Raw genomic sequence first — 13,325 nt, 5'->3', positions numbered from 1 at the left:
ATAGTGCACTACCCCTCCTCCCCAATAAAACATTTTTCTAAAGGCCATAGTGACTATAATGTTATATTAAAACGATTACTGTTGAAAAATTTGGGATGCACCTGTTTCAGCCGCATTCTTGCCCATTGAAAATGAACTCATTTTAGTACAATGCAAATACATTCAAGAACCATATATGTGTACTACCAACCTCCTCACTGGTGCTTGGTTGGGACATTTTGCTCAAGGTCTCTTGAGTCTCCTCCATGGACATCTTCATAGTCTACATACGTCTGCTGTTCCCTTGCTGGAGTGTGACGTGATTTGTTTCATGTCCGAAGGTGCAATGGATCGCATACAAACCAATAGGGTGTCAGAATGGTATTATGTTTGTACTTCTCATCCAACCACATTCAAATTCACTCTATCCAGATGGCACAATTTATCTGGATAGTTTTTTCGGGTTTTTATTTGTGGGTTTTTTTTTTTTTTTTGAATGATGCCAAGCCGGAATGAAAATCAGCTGAAATGAAATAGGAGTAACTAGGCTATTTTTAAAATGTAAGGAGTAGAAAGTACAGATAATTGCGCGAAAATGTAATGAAGTCGACTGAAAAATAATTACTCCAGTAAAGTATAGATACCCAAAATTTCTACTTAAGTAAGGTAACAAAGTATTTGTACTTAGTTACTTGACACCTCTGATCTTACGGGCCAATCAGAGCAACAAAACAGGAGACGTAGCTGTGACCAAGGTGTGCATGTGCAGCTACAGAGGAATAACATGAACCATGGCGTCTGTAGACATGTCAGTACACGACTTTTGTGGTTTTTCAAAAGAAAGCAACTCACTGCCGTTCTTTGTTCTTCTTTAAATGAAGAAATGCCATCAAGTTCTGATAAAACTAGCAGCATCCACGCTAAGCTCTTCCCCCATAATACAGCGGCCTCTTGCTGCTGCTTGCTTACATCATGACTCTGCTGCGTCTAAAAGTACTGCCCCTTGTCACTGATTTGTCCTGTCACTTTCTAACGGGGCCCAAACGGTTCAGACGGGAGCTTTGCAAGATGGATTCACCAGTGAGAAACATGGAAACGGGTGTATCCATCTACTTTGCAAGGTTAGCAAAATTCACACTTACACTCAAACCCCCCATCCCCACCTCACACACACAAACACACACACACCCCACACACACAGTAGGCCCAGAAAGGAGGTCGACACAGAGAAGGTACACAGGACCTACAATTTCCGCACTTTTTATCCCTGGGTCCACTGGATCCATACATCCTGTATGTAATACAAATGTGTAGAGGGGGTATAAAGTGTGTAGTCACTGAAAATGTGTTCTGATATTTGTTCCTCACAGAAAATGAGCCAAGGCCAATGAGTCTGAGTTTGAAAAAATAATTACTCATTTTATTTTTATTTTTATAAAAAATGAAAATGGGTCCATAGACCCGAACACCATACAAGGGTTAAATCAATATTTTTGTCCTTGATTTTAAGTTAGGCGCATAATAAAGGGAATAGTTCTGTGGCCTACACTCTAGTGCTATTTTGACCCTAATGTGGTAATAATAATAATAATAATAATAATAATAATAATAATATGGAGTCTAGTTGTATGTATTCATTGTTGTCAGTGCTTTATTTACAAGTTTTTAAGCAAAAATCTCTACAAATAATCTTTTTAATCAAGAGTATAACCAGTTCAGTAATATAGTGAGTTCATTTTTTTCCATTATTTTTTTAAATAGCATTCTAAATGTAATCTATAAGAGATTAAAGATTGACCTAAACATGTTAATATATCTGCCGTGAGTTCAGTTTCTATGAAAAATAATAATGTCTAAAAGTAAATATGGGCATGATGGGACACCTTTAGAAGATTTACCCCTGCCTACGGGTAAATTATGATTAAAATGTCAAACTCTCTCCTTGGATACAACTGTAAAAGAGCTCTTGTGTAATATACAGAAGGAGAAGAGAGAAATGTTAACCACAGGATGGATGACTCTTTCTCAAACATAAGTGGAGCCAAGTTGGGTTTTCCTCAGGCATTCTGGGTAAAGTGAATCATCCTTCATTGGTTAAAGTGGACTGAAGTCTGACTAGAGTCTGGACCTCTGGTTTAAAGTATTCACAACACCCAATAAAATACATGTGACTGAAATGCCACGATTAACCTAACAGATGTTGAATCACTGTTAATCACTGCAGTGATGTCCATCTAATGTCAGAAAGAAAACTCTGACAATCTCCGACATTTAAATGTCTCTCTGAGGAACTTTGATCACTTTGATGGGATTGTTTTTCATCTCGTTTTTTTATTTAACCTTTATTTAACCAGATAAAACCCATTTATATCAAGATCTCTTTTACAAGGATGACCTGGCTAAGAGGTCAGCAGCACGTCATAATAAATAATACATATTCAAGAGACAATAATGATAAACAATAAGTTAAAATGAACAATAATTAAGAATTAGAGCTACATCACATTTTAAAGTGCAGGAATAGGGGTCACAATAACAATTTAAAACACAAGCACTGGTCCATGGACTCACATTTTCTGTCTTGTAATAACACAAACATCAAACTTCATTTAATTGAACTCTGAATATTTCTGGAGATCACACAGACCTCATGGTGTTGGACCAGTTCAGACCAGGCTACATTGTAGACTTCTATCTGATGTTATGATGCATAACCACCACTAGATGGAGCACAAGAACTGATGAGTCAGTACCAACATGCTCCAAATAAACCTGACCAAAGGCAATGATGATAATAACTCTAAACTCAAACGTTTAATGAAACAAAGAATCATAAAAGATTATGCTGATCCAAACAAAATAAAGGAGGACCCCCCCCCCAAACTGCATTCTGGCTCTGTGCAGAGATCCAGATTATTCGGCTCAGTTCAGTAAGAGACGGCTCTTTAAGCTCCTTTCTGTACAACTTTAGCTTTAATAAATCAGAAAAAAAATCAGCATTTTATGACCCATGGTTTATATGACTGCACGTATTTATTAAAAAATTATAATATAAACTTATATATAACTTATATAAACTTATATATATACTATACTTTAATTCTCAGAATAATATCATTTACATCATGCTTCATGTAAAACTATAATTTTTAGACATTCAATCCCAGTATAACTTTTTATAAAGAAAACAGGAACTTAACAGTTAACATTAATCATACTGTACAGTGCAAGCAGTCTTCTGTGATTAACATTAATATATATATAAAATAATGGAAATGTTAGCTAAATTAAATTAAATGTGAATCGAAAAAGCTTAGTTAATTTTATTTTGAAATAAAAACAATGAAATAAATATGCATTGGCAAAATGTCTGTATTAAAAGTAAGTAAGTAAGTGCAAAAATATATGAATTAATAAACCATTACCGCCATTAGTCCTATCTCCCAATAGTGAAGAATCCTTTGAAAACATTCCTGGATTCAGATGGTGATCCGGATTACTCCCAAAATCCAATTAGTTGATTACTCCCTCCCCGGTGGGGTGGAGACACGGTGAGGCAAAGCATTGGCTTTGCTACGTGTGGACTGTCACGGTGGAAGCATCCATGGTCTCACCAGACGACTGAAAGTCATGGCAGATGGTGAATATTCCTCTATTCCTTCCAGCATTGTGAGTATTCTCGCTACAATTCGCTGTCTTTCTCTCTGTTACGCTCCGACTCGTCTCCTGGACCGGGCGTGTGTCTTACAAAGTCTATACACTCTAAAACTTTAAATAAGTTACTCATGTCCGCCATCTCCTGGTGTAAAGTGGTAACAGCGCAGACCTATCTCCCAATAGTACAGAATCATTTAAAAAATTCCTGGATCCAGACGGTGATCTAGATCAGTCCCAAAATCTAATCAGTTCTTCCTTATAGTATTTCTGACATTTCCTGGAAATTTTATGAAAATCCATCCATGACTTTTTGAGTTATGTTGCTAACAAACTAACTAACAAACAGACCCGATCACATAACCTCCTTGGCGGAGGTAAAAATGTACGGTAACTTACATTACATGTGAATTTTTAAAAAGCTAAGTGAATTTTATTTTGAAATAAATAATCAAACTAATAAATCAGCCAATCCCAGCTGTCATTGGGCAAGAGGCGGGGTACACCTTGGACTGGTCACCAGTCAATCGCAGGGCTGACATATAGGGACAGACAACCAGGCACACTCACATTCACACCTACGGGCCATTTAGAGTGATCAATTAACCTAATGAGCATGTTTTTGGTGGTGGGAGGAAGCCGGAGTACCTGGAGAGAACCCGTGCATGGGGAGAACATGCAAACTCCGCACAGAAAGGCCCTGACCGGGAAGCGAACCTTCTTGCTGTAAGGCAACAGCCCTAACCACTGCGCCGCCGTGCCGCCCCTTGTCCAATCAATATTTAAAAAAATATATTTACTAAAAAAATTGCTTCAAAATGTAGTTTTCATCATTCTGATGTCTCTAAAAGGATGCAAGAAAAATAAACACATAACCATATTTATTTGAGGTTTAAGCGCAGAAATAAAGAGACAGCAGAGCTAACAACAGTACATCCTATTTTATGGACAAAGATAATACAGAAACTTTAGATCAGATCCAAGAACATAGGCAGTTTCACCAGGAGGCACAGGAGGACAAAAGACAGGGGCCTCATGCTCCAAGAAGCCTTAAAATAAAGACGTTAGATGTACATCTGTGGCACTGGCACACTAACACAATTTATTCACTTTATAAATCAGTCAAAGCAAATATAAATTGACTTTATTGACTAAAAAAATAAACATAAAAATCCCTGACACATAATGTCAAAGTGTAAAGAGATTAAAGAAAATAAATTTAAAATCAATAAAAGTCTTTGATATAAAATAAATGACCATGCAAAATCCATAAATATTCACCCCTTTAAATCAACCAGCAGAATTCAACAGAGGTCCAGAAAATTGGTGCTAATATTCTCACAGTTAGTGAAACTGGGATAACCTGACTGCAGGGCATCTCAAGTGTATGTGACTATAGTATTAAGACACCTGTGTCTGAAAGGTCCAGTCACTGGTTAATCAGAATTCTTAGCTACCATTACACCCTGAAGACAAAAGAACCCGCCAAGCAACTCAGAGAAAAGGTTATTAAAAAGTATCATTCAGATGATGGGTACAAAAAATATTTCCAAGTCACTTAACATCCCTGGAGTCATCAGAAATTTGGGAAGAATATGTCACATGTGTAAATCTGCCTAGATCAGGCCGTCCTCACAAACTGAGTGAACATGCAGGAAGGAGACTAAATAATATAATAAAGAAATGTCGTCAAGTTCTAATAAAACTGATGCTTCAGCAGCATCCACGCTAATCCCTTCCGCCATAATTGCACCGGCCTCTTGTTGCTGCTCTCTTACATCACGACTCCACAGCTCCTGAAAGTACTGCCCCTCGATGCTGATTGGTCCTGTCACTTTCTAACCAGTCCCAAACGGTTCAGACGAGAGGACAGGATGGATTCGCCAGTGAGAAAGAAGGTAAACGGGTGTATCCATCTGCTTTGCAAGGTTACCAAATGGAGCTTTGTCGCCATCAGACAGGACACCAAACACTGACATCACAAAAACACCCTCCCCACTTTGAGGCACAGTGGTGGCAGCATCATGCTGTGGGATGCCTCTCAAAGCTGGTCCTGGAAGGCTTGTAAAGGTAGAGGAAAATCCTGGAGGACAAGAGAACTACATCTTAAATTTACTTTCCAGTAAGACAATGAGCCTAAGCATACAGAGAAAGCTACACAGAAAAGGTTTGAAGACAACAAGGGGAATGTTCTGGAGTGGCCGACCCAAGCCCAGACCTCAGTCAAATAGAGAATCTGTGGCAGGACTTGAAAAGGGCTGTTCACACCTGATCCCTGTGCAACCTGACAGAGCTTGAGCAGTTTAGTAAAGAAGAATGGAGTAAAATTGCAGAGTCCAGATGTGTGAGCCTAAATGAGACCTAAACACTCAGACTCAGAGCTGTGATTGCAGGCAAAGGTGACTCTACTGAATACTGACTGGGGGGGGGGGGGGATCTGATTGGCATTACCTTGTAGAAATCTGTTTTCACTTTGGCATTAAAGAGGGTGTTTTTGATATTTTTGGTCGTATAAGCCAAATTATATTGACTATGACTGGTTTATAAAATCAATAAAAAAGGGTAAAACAGGGGGGTCAACACTTTTTTATAGACACTGTATAGTTCTGCTGAGAGAGGTCAGCAGATGGCGCTCTGTGTACAGAGTAGCAGTGGTGAACACCAGTAGAGGAAGTTATCAGTACTTGGTGAGTTCACAGATCAAATCTCTTTTCACAGATCCAGTACAATTGCCTGTTGCACTGTACATCAAACAAACTGTTTTCCGAATAAGGTGTCAACGTTCCTGCACAGTGTTCATTTCCTCCATTTGGCTCTCCAGGGGCCCAGTAGCTGAAACACAAAAAACATAAAAGTAAAAATGATTACCACATCTGATTCAGCCTTAAACTCACAGTACTGAAATGCTGCCACCAGAGGGCTCTCATTGAAAACAATAACCTCCTCTGCTATTTACTTCTTTCTTATTTAAGGACTCTGTTAATTAAAAAAAAAAAAACACTACAGGTGTTTTTACTGAACAGTAAACCAGTATTTTGGTGCCACTGATGAATGTGGGAGAAAAGCAGTTTAAAGTTGACTTTCTGTAGTGTACTTAAGCCATCAGAGTAGAGTATGAACCTTGTGGTTAGCAGAGTGTCATCCACCCATTTCCACGTCCCCGGTGTCTCTCTGTCCGTCAGTCCGACCCACAGTCTTTTGTTGAAGCTTCCAGCAAAGTACTTGTAAACACAGACGGACAATCATCAAGAAAATTACATTTTAAACACTCTAGATGTAATCCTCTCCTGTGATGCTGACAGGATTCATTTCTATTTCTCACATACATTCATACATAAACATTACATCATAGTAATACATTTTATTTGTAAAGTGCAAGACTGCTGGTTTATCTAAGTTTTATTTTGAGTAGAAGAACCCCAGTAAAATAGATAGCTAATAAAGTGGGATTAATGTTATGATGAAAATAATTAACCAGCAGTGATTTTTTTTTCTTGTAGAAAGAGACAGATAGCATTAAAAATATTATCTTTTTTATTTTAACAAGGTATACGAATATTTAAGGCAATGGTATTTTTTGTGGGGTTTTTTTTTTCAAATAAAAAAGTTACACCTAAGTTAATTACAACTAAAACTGCATCTTTCATATGCAACTAACTCAGACTAAATTGCACATTGCATGGATTTTCTATTTATTAGTGGGGTTTCTGAGTAAGCATCTACACTATTGATATTCGCGTCAGCCATTTTCTTTTTTCCCATATGTTTTTTGGACCCTAGCTCCTCTTGCACTCTTTCAGCTCTACTCATCATTCTAATATCATTCTATTCAGCCCCTTCAGGACATGATAGCTATGACTTCTCTCATTTCTAACTTTTATACTTTTAAAAATATATAATAATAATATATAACGTTTTCTACAAAATGTTTCCCACTCGAATGAATTTGGGCTTTTCTAAAAAAAAATTGCACTTTCTTCAACTCCTCATAGCTTTGGCATTTCGTGGGCTATTTTCACTATTCTACTATCAAACTCTTCAGCTTCTGGTACTATTTTCAGCTATTTTTACACGATTTTGAGCTATTTTCATGCTATTTTAAGCTATTTCTATGTTTTTTCAGCCATTGAATGCCACTTGCAGCTACTTTAAGGCTATTTCAGCTATATCTATGCTATTGGCAGCTATTTTTAGGCTTCTTTCAGCTATTTTTAGGCTACTTTCAGCTATTTTCAGGCTATTTTCAGCTTTTTTACGCTACTTTCAGCTATTTTTATCCTTTTTGAGCTACTGAATACAATTTCTAGCTACTTTAGGCTATTCTTATGCTGTTTTCAGCTATTTTATGGCTACTGTCAGCTATTTTCAGCTATTTTCAGGCTATTTTCAGCTTTTTTTCAGGCTACTTTCAGCTACTTTTATCCTTTTTTTAGCAACTGGATGCCATTTTCTTCTACTTTTATGGCATTTTATGCTATTTTTTAAATGCTTTTTTCAGCTATTTTTTGCTTTTTGCCTATTTTCACCTGTTCTTCCACAATTCAGCTCTCAGCATCCCCACACAATTTCAGCTGAAATTGCAATTTTGATCTAGTTGTTATTGTAATACTGAGATGGGGGAGGGGGGCTCATATCAGAGTCTGCTCATAGTCCCACTTTGGCCAGGGGTGGCCCTGTGCAACAGTACTTTATCAACACCAACATGACAGCTGATGAACAACCACAATATATTTCAACACCACTGTTCATCACCATCAGATCATCTTCCGCAAGTCCCTCATCCCTTTGCAATGCACACACCATATGACACACATCATCAAAAACAGAACCCTTGCTAAACTGCTCTGCACCCATGGAGGAAACTACTGAATCACTTCAATTAATTTCTTTAAAGATTTAAAAAATGATCACACAGAGCTCTGACCTCAACTGTATGAAGAACCTTTGGGATGAATTAGTATGGAGACTAGAAGCCAGACCTCCTGGTGCATTATCAGTGCCTTATCTCATAAATGATAGCAGTGTGACTCAACATTCCTCAACCAAAGAGCCAAAGTGTTAAAAAAAATGCATTTGCAAGAGCCAATATCTAAGTGGTGAAAAGTGGCAATTAAAATAAGATAAAAGTAGCAAAATGGTCAAATAGCTGCAAACACTGGGACAAACAGCGGCAAAAATGGGAAGAAAAGTAGAAAAATGGGTTGGAAGTGACCAAAGTAGGTGGAGAGTGACCAAAAAATGAGTTACAGGTGGCAAAAATGGTCCCAAAGTGGCAAAAACATTGCAAAAAGTGTGTGAATAGTGACTAAAATGGGCAAAAAACATCAAAGAGTGGCAAAATGGGAATAAGTTGCATTTAATTGCAAAGGAAGCTTAAAAGGGTGAAAAGCGGCTAAAAGAGGCAAAAAGGGGCAAAAATTTGCAAAAAGCAGGATAAAAGTGTCAAAAAATGAGCTACAAGTAGCTTGTTTTTGGTAATTTCTGAGATAATTTCTCAGATAATTTCTGAGGTCAAATTTTCCTTTAAAAGGTTTTCTGGGGAATAATGTTTCAAAATTAAGACATTAAAGAGCCACAAATCAACAAAAGAGAGCCACATGTGGCTCCAGAGCCACGTGTTGAGTATCACTTCTCTATAGCATGAATGGGTATAAAATCTTGTGGAGGCTATTATAACAGCAAAATGAGGCTGCCTCTGTGTTGAAGTACATGGATTCAATTACCTCATTACAGTCCCTGTTGGTGCAATAGGCTAGATGGCCAAATACTGTTGTCCATGTATTGTTGATGCCAGAGATATCCTGATTTATTGAAAATCAATCACTGCTGTCCAATTTTCATTGGATATATGTGATCGTTAGATCAGGATTGAAACTTCGCTGATCTCCTGCAGGTGTCTGCAGCTGTGTGTACACTTTAGTGTTTATCACCTTTTAGCAGATGATGTCACATCACAGCGGAGAACTACAGGCAGATGGCAGGAAGTGAATCTGCATAGAGAAGCTTGATCAAAATGTCAGTTTTGTGCTGTTTATGACTGAGCAAACAGTTAAAATTGCATCAAAGAAATATCGAGCTACATTGTGCTCCGAAATTAGAGCAAAGTTCTGCATGGTGACTGTGCATAGAAATAAAAAAACACAACTCAGCAGAAATAAAACACTATATTAAAAAACAATAAGCACATGGAAGTTGCAGCTGGGGATGCATTCATCCATTTTTAAATATCAGAAAATTCCATTTCAGGGTACTTCATTTTTATTGCTTGAACTCACCTCTGATGTAAAAACTCCTCGCCCCTATAACCTGATTTTAACAGGGACTTATATCTTATCTGACCTTTCAGATACCAAGCGGTAACCATTACTGCTTTGTTTGGACACACTTCAGTGCATACTGAAAACAGTCTGATATCTGATTTCTCAGACTGCACACAGAGCTCTGCACCTGTAAGAATTTAAATCTGCCACTCTCTCTTTCACAGTCAGCCAGTCATTCTGTGCAGATGCTGCAACCCTCCTCCACCCCAGCCACCTCCATTCAGTTAATCAGTGTCTAGTCCAGATCCTTACAGGTCTCCTGCTCATCCTGCATAGCTCAGTCTCCTCCTCCATGCCACCTCATTGGTCAGCTTCTCAGAAGTCTACTCCTCATCTGATCTCTCAACACCACCACCAGTGTCTAGACTCCATGGGGGGGGGGGGGGGGTCCTATTCCTGCCATTTGCTTGACTACTATAGCGTTTTATTGCTGCACTTATCCTGATCCACCTAGGCATGAGTTTTATGCACCCTCAGGCTCCACCATTAAAAGTGGCAACAGTGACAGTGTTTTACTGTCGAGCTCAGGTTACTAATGTCATTTTGTCTTGTCACCTTGACTGGCCCTAAATAAATGTGACAGAATCTTCATCCAGTCACCTTCTGAGAATTCTTTGAAAAGTCCTGCCCTTCCCAAAAACTTTGTATGGGAGGTTTCCCAGATGAGTGTGAAATATATCCATACAATAGTCTATCTGGAATTCCAGGTCTGGGATGCCTTCATCTGGATTAGATTGGTTATATATATTTTTTTTTCTCAGCTCAGAATTATTTTTCTCAGCTCAGCAACAGTAGCCACTCTTTCAGTTCCCAAATAGCTCTTCAGTTGGTACTATGTTGCCTTTTTTATACATTTAAACAACAAAGAAGAGGAAAACATCTCTTGAAAGGGATCTAGCTCATATGGTTCACAAAAGGAACCAGCTCTATGAACCAGTTCATCTGTGAACGACACATTCCGACTCCACTGTAGTGTAGGGAGAAAAGCTGTTAAAGAGGCACAGCTAGCCTATTAGCTTGGGGCTAATTGGCCCCCATTCATTCTTATTAGCAGCAGCCAAGCATATCAAGCCATAGTAAAAGAGCCACAGAAATGATGTATGGGCTGTTGTTATTATAAGAGGAGAGACAGAGTTCTGATATACTGAAGAGGGATTAAAAATTCAGAGAATGGATGCATATATTAAAGTGTATTTACTTGGTATCTTGGTATCCTTGGTAATGTAATGTCTGAACATCTCCACACACCTCTTCTTCTCTGCTGTTGAAGATCATCAGGTCAGCACCTCTGTTCCGACAGTCTGTTCTGCCTTCATACCAGGACCCCATCAGAGAAGACACGAAGTACAAACTAGTGTTGAAATACACCCATCCATTGTGAGCTGTTTCAAATGAGAGAAAAACAAAATATGTGAGTTATTAAAAGATGAAGTTTGAACAAAACATGACTTGGGTTTGATATGTGGCCCATAAAGAGAAGTGGGTAATAAAACTTGTGTTTTCTATCACATAAATAGCCTTGCAAAGCAACTGGACAGTCCAGATTCCATGTCTGTCAACAAACAGATGCATTTTGCAAAACTTCAGTCTGAAATTACTGGGTCCTGTCTGAGCAAGGGCCAGACCAATCAGCGTCGTTTGAAGAGAATGAGGCGGTAGCTACAGGTGGGGGGGTCGTACTTTAACTCGCTGTGGTGTAGGGATTAGCATGAATGTAGCTATAGCGGCAGTTTTACCAGAACTGGACAATATTTCTGCTGTAAAAAAGTTTCAGAGTCCAAATAAAAGCAGACTGAGACCCTCTTTTTCAGGTAGTCTCTATGTTTGTTTGGTCCATACCAGGCTTTGACTGAGAGCTTTAATAGCAGCACAAACAGGTTAGGTGAGCTCAAGTCAGTTTCCTGATTTGGTAAAATCTGTATTAACTGGTGTGAAAGCTGACAATCAAAACCAAACAGGACACAAGGACCAAACATCCAGACCTGAACCTGAACATAACAATATATCACAGTTATAGAATATACCAGCTGATCTATGCTGCTTCTAGATGCCAGTGCTGCTCTGTCCTGTAAACCAGAATAATTAATAGTGATGCTGTTTTGCTCATTATGCCTCTGTTACTTCCTCTGATGCCATTAAACAATGACTTTGTCCCTACACAACACTTTCATGACATTTAAATGGACTGGAAGTCTTAACAGAGAAGTAACTGCCTTGTTTTGAACCAGTTCTGTAAATGGTGCTAAAAAGGATAAATAATTAAAAACAAACCACAGACAGTTCAATACAACAGACAGGTATGAGGATGTTCAAGAGTTTGGAATTATAATACAGTGTATTCATCTTATGGCAACTTCATGTTTTTGTCATGCAAGTTCACACTTTGAAGCACCAGAGTGAGTGTATAATCCTGAGAATGTGTTACTCTTTTAAAAAAATAATGCTGGGAACTTTCTGAGGAGACTGAAAAAAGGCTAACTCCAGAGAATTGGCATCACACCCAAGCTGTTGGCATTCTAGTTACAAGTAGGTAACTCAGGGTACTTAAGTATCTCAGAGTTTCCATGTCAGAATTCCACCTTTAGGAGGTATTCAGGATGACATATCTGATTGACATGTAGAGAGTTCTGGGATAAAATGAAATGACCACAAAGTCTTTTTCACACTGCCTACGTCCCACATCTCTAGAGTCCAGAAAATAGAAGTCTGTTTTGCCTGTTTTCATCCTGAGTAATGCACATCTCCCAACCAAACAAGGCAGGAGAATGACAGAGAGCTACGTTTACCTGGTTTTAACAGATATCTTATGTTCCCATTTGTAGGAATAAAGCCTCGGTATAATATGATCGAATATGAATGTGTCCCATGGGAATAAACATGAACAGACGGTTCAGGCCTCCACGTCTTCCATTAATCCCTGATAACTGGACACCTTGAAGGGCATTAACCCGCTTATACCATGGTCACTTGCCAACAAAAATAATTAACAAAACTACTAATTTATAATTTCATACGTTTTGAGATCAACATAGAAAGTTTTACTAAAACAACAATTCCTTTCCCCTAGCAATGCCTGAAGGCTTGACTAATAACTGGAATAGCCATTCCAATCCCATAACATTCTTAGGGAATTTAAACGTCACTCAGTACTCCAGCAAATAGGACGGGCCATGGATATGAAGTCACAATGGAACAAAAAAACTAGTCAGCGCACTTTCTGAACGGCTTTATCAATGAAAAGACATGAAGACGAGTGAGACTGAGAGTCATCTGTGATCAGACTCTAAACCTGTATGTTAACATGAACAGTCATCTGATAGAAAGCATAGTTTTAGCAGACCAGATGTTTGACTAAAAAGAATAATTCCCCCT

This window comes from Cheilinus undulatus, linkage group 4 (assembly GCF_018320785.1).
Source record: "Cheilinus undulatus linkage group 4, ASM1832078v1, whole genome shotgun sequence".
In the NCBI taxonomy this organism is placed as follows: domain Eukaryota; kingdom Metazoa; phylum Chordata; class Actinopteri; order Labriformes; family Labridae; genus Cheilinus; species Cheilinus undulatus.
This window is presented reverse-complemented; position numbering follows the sequence as displayed.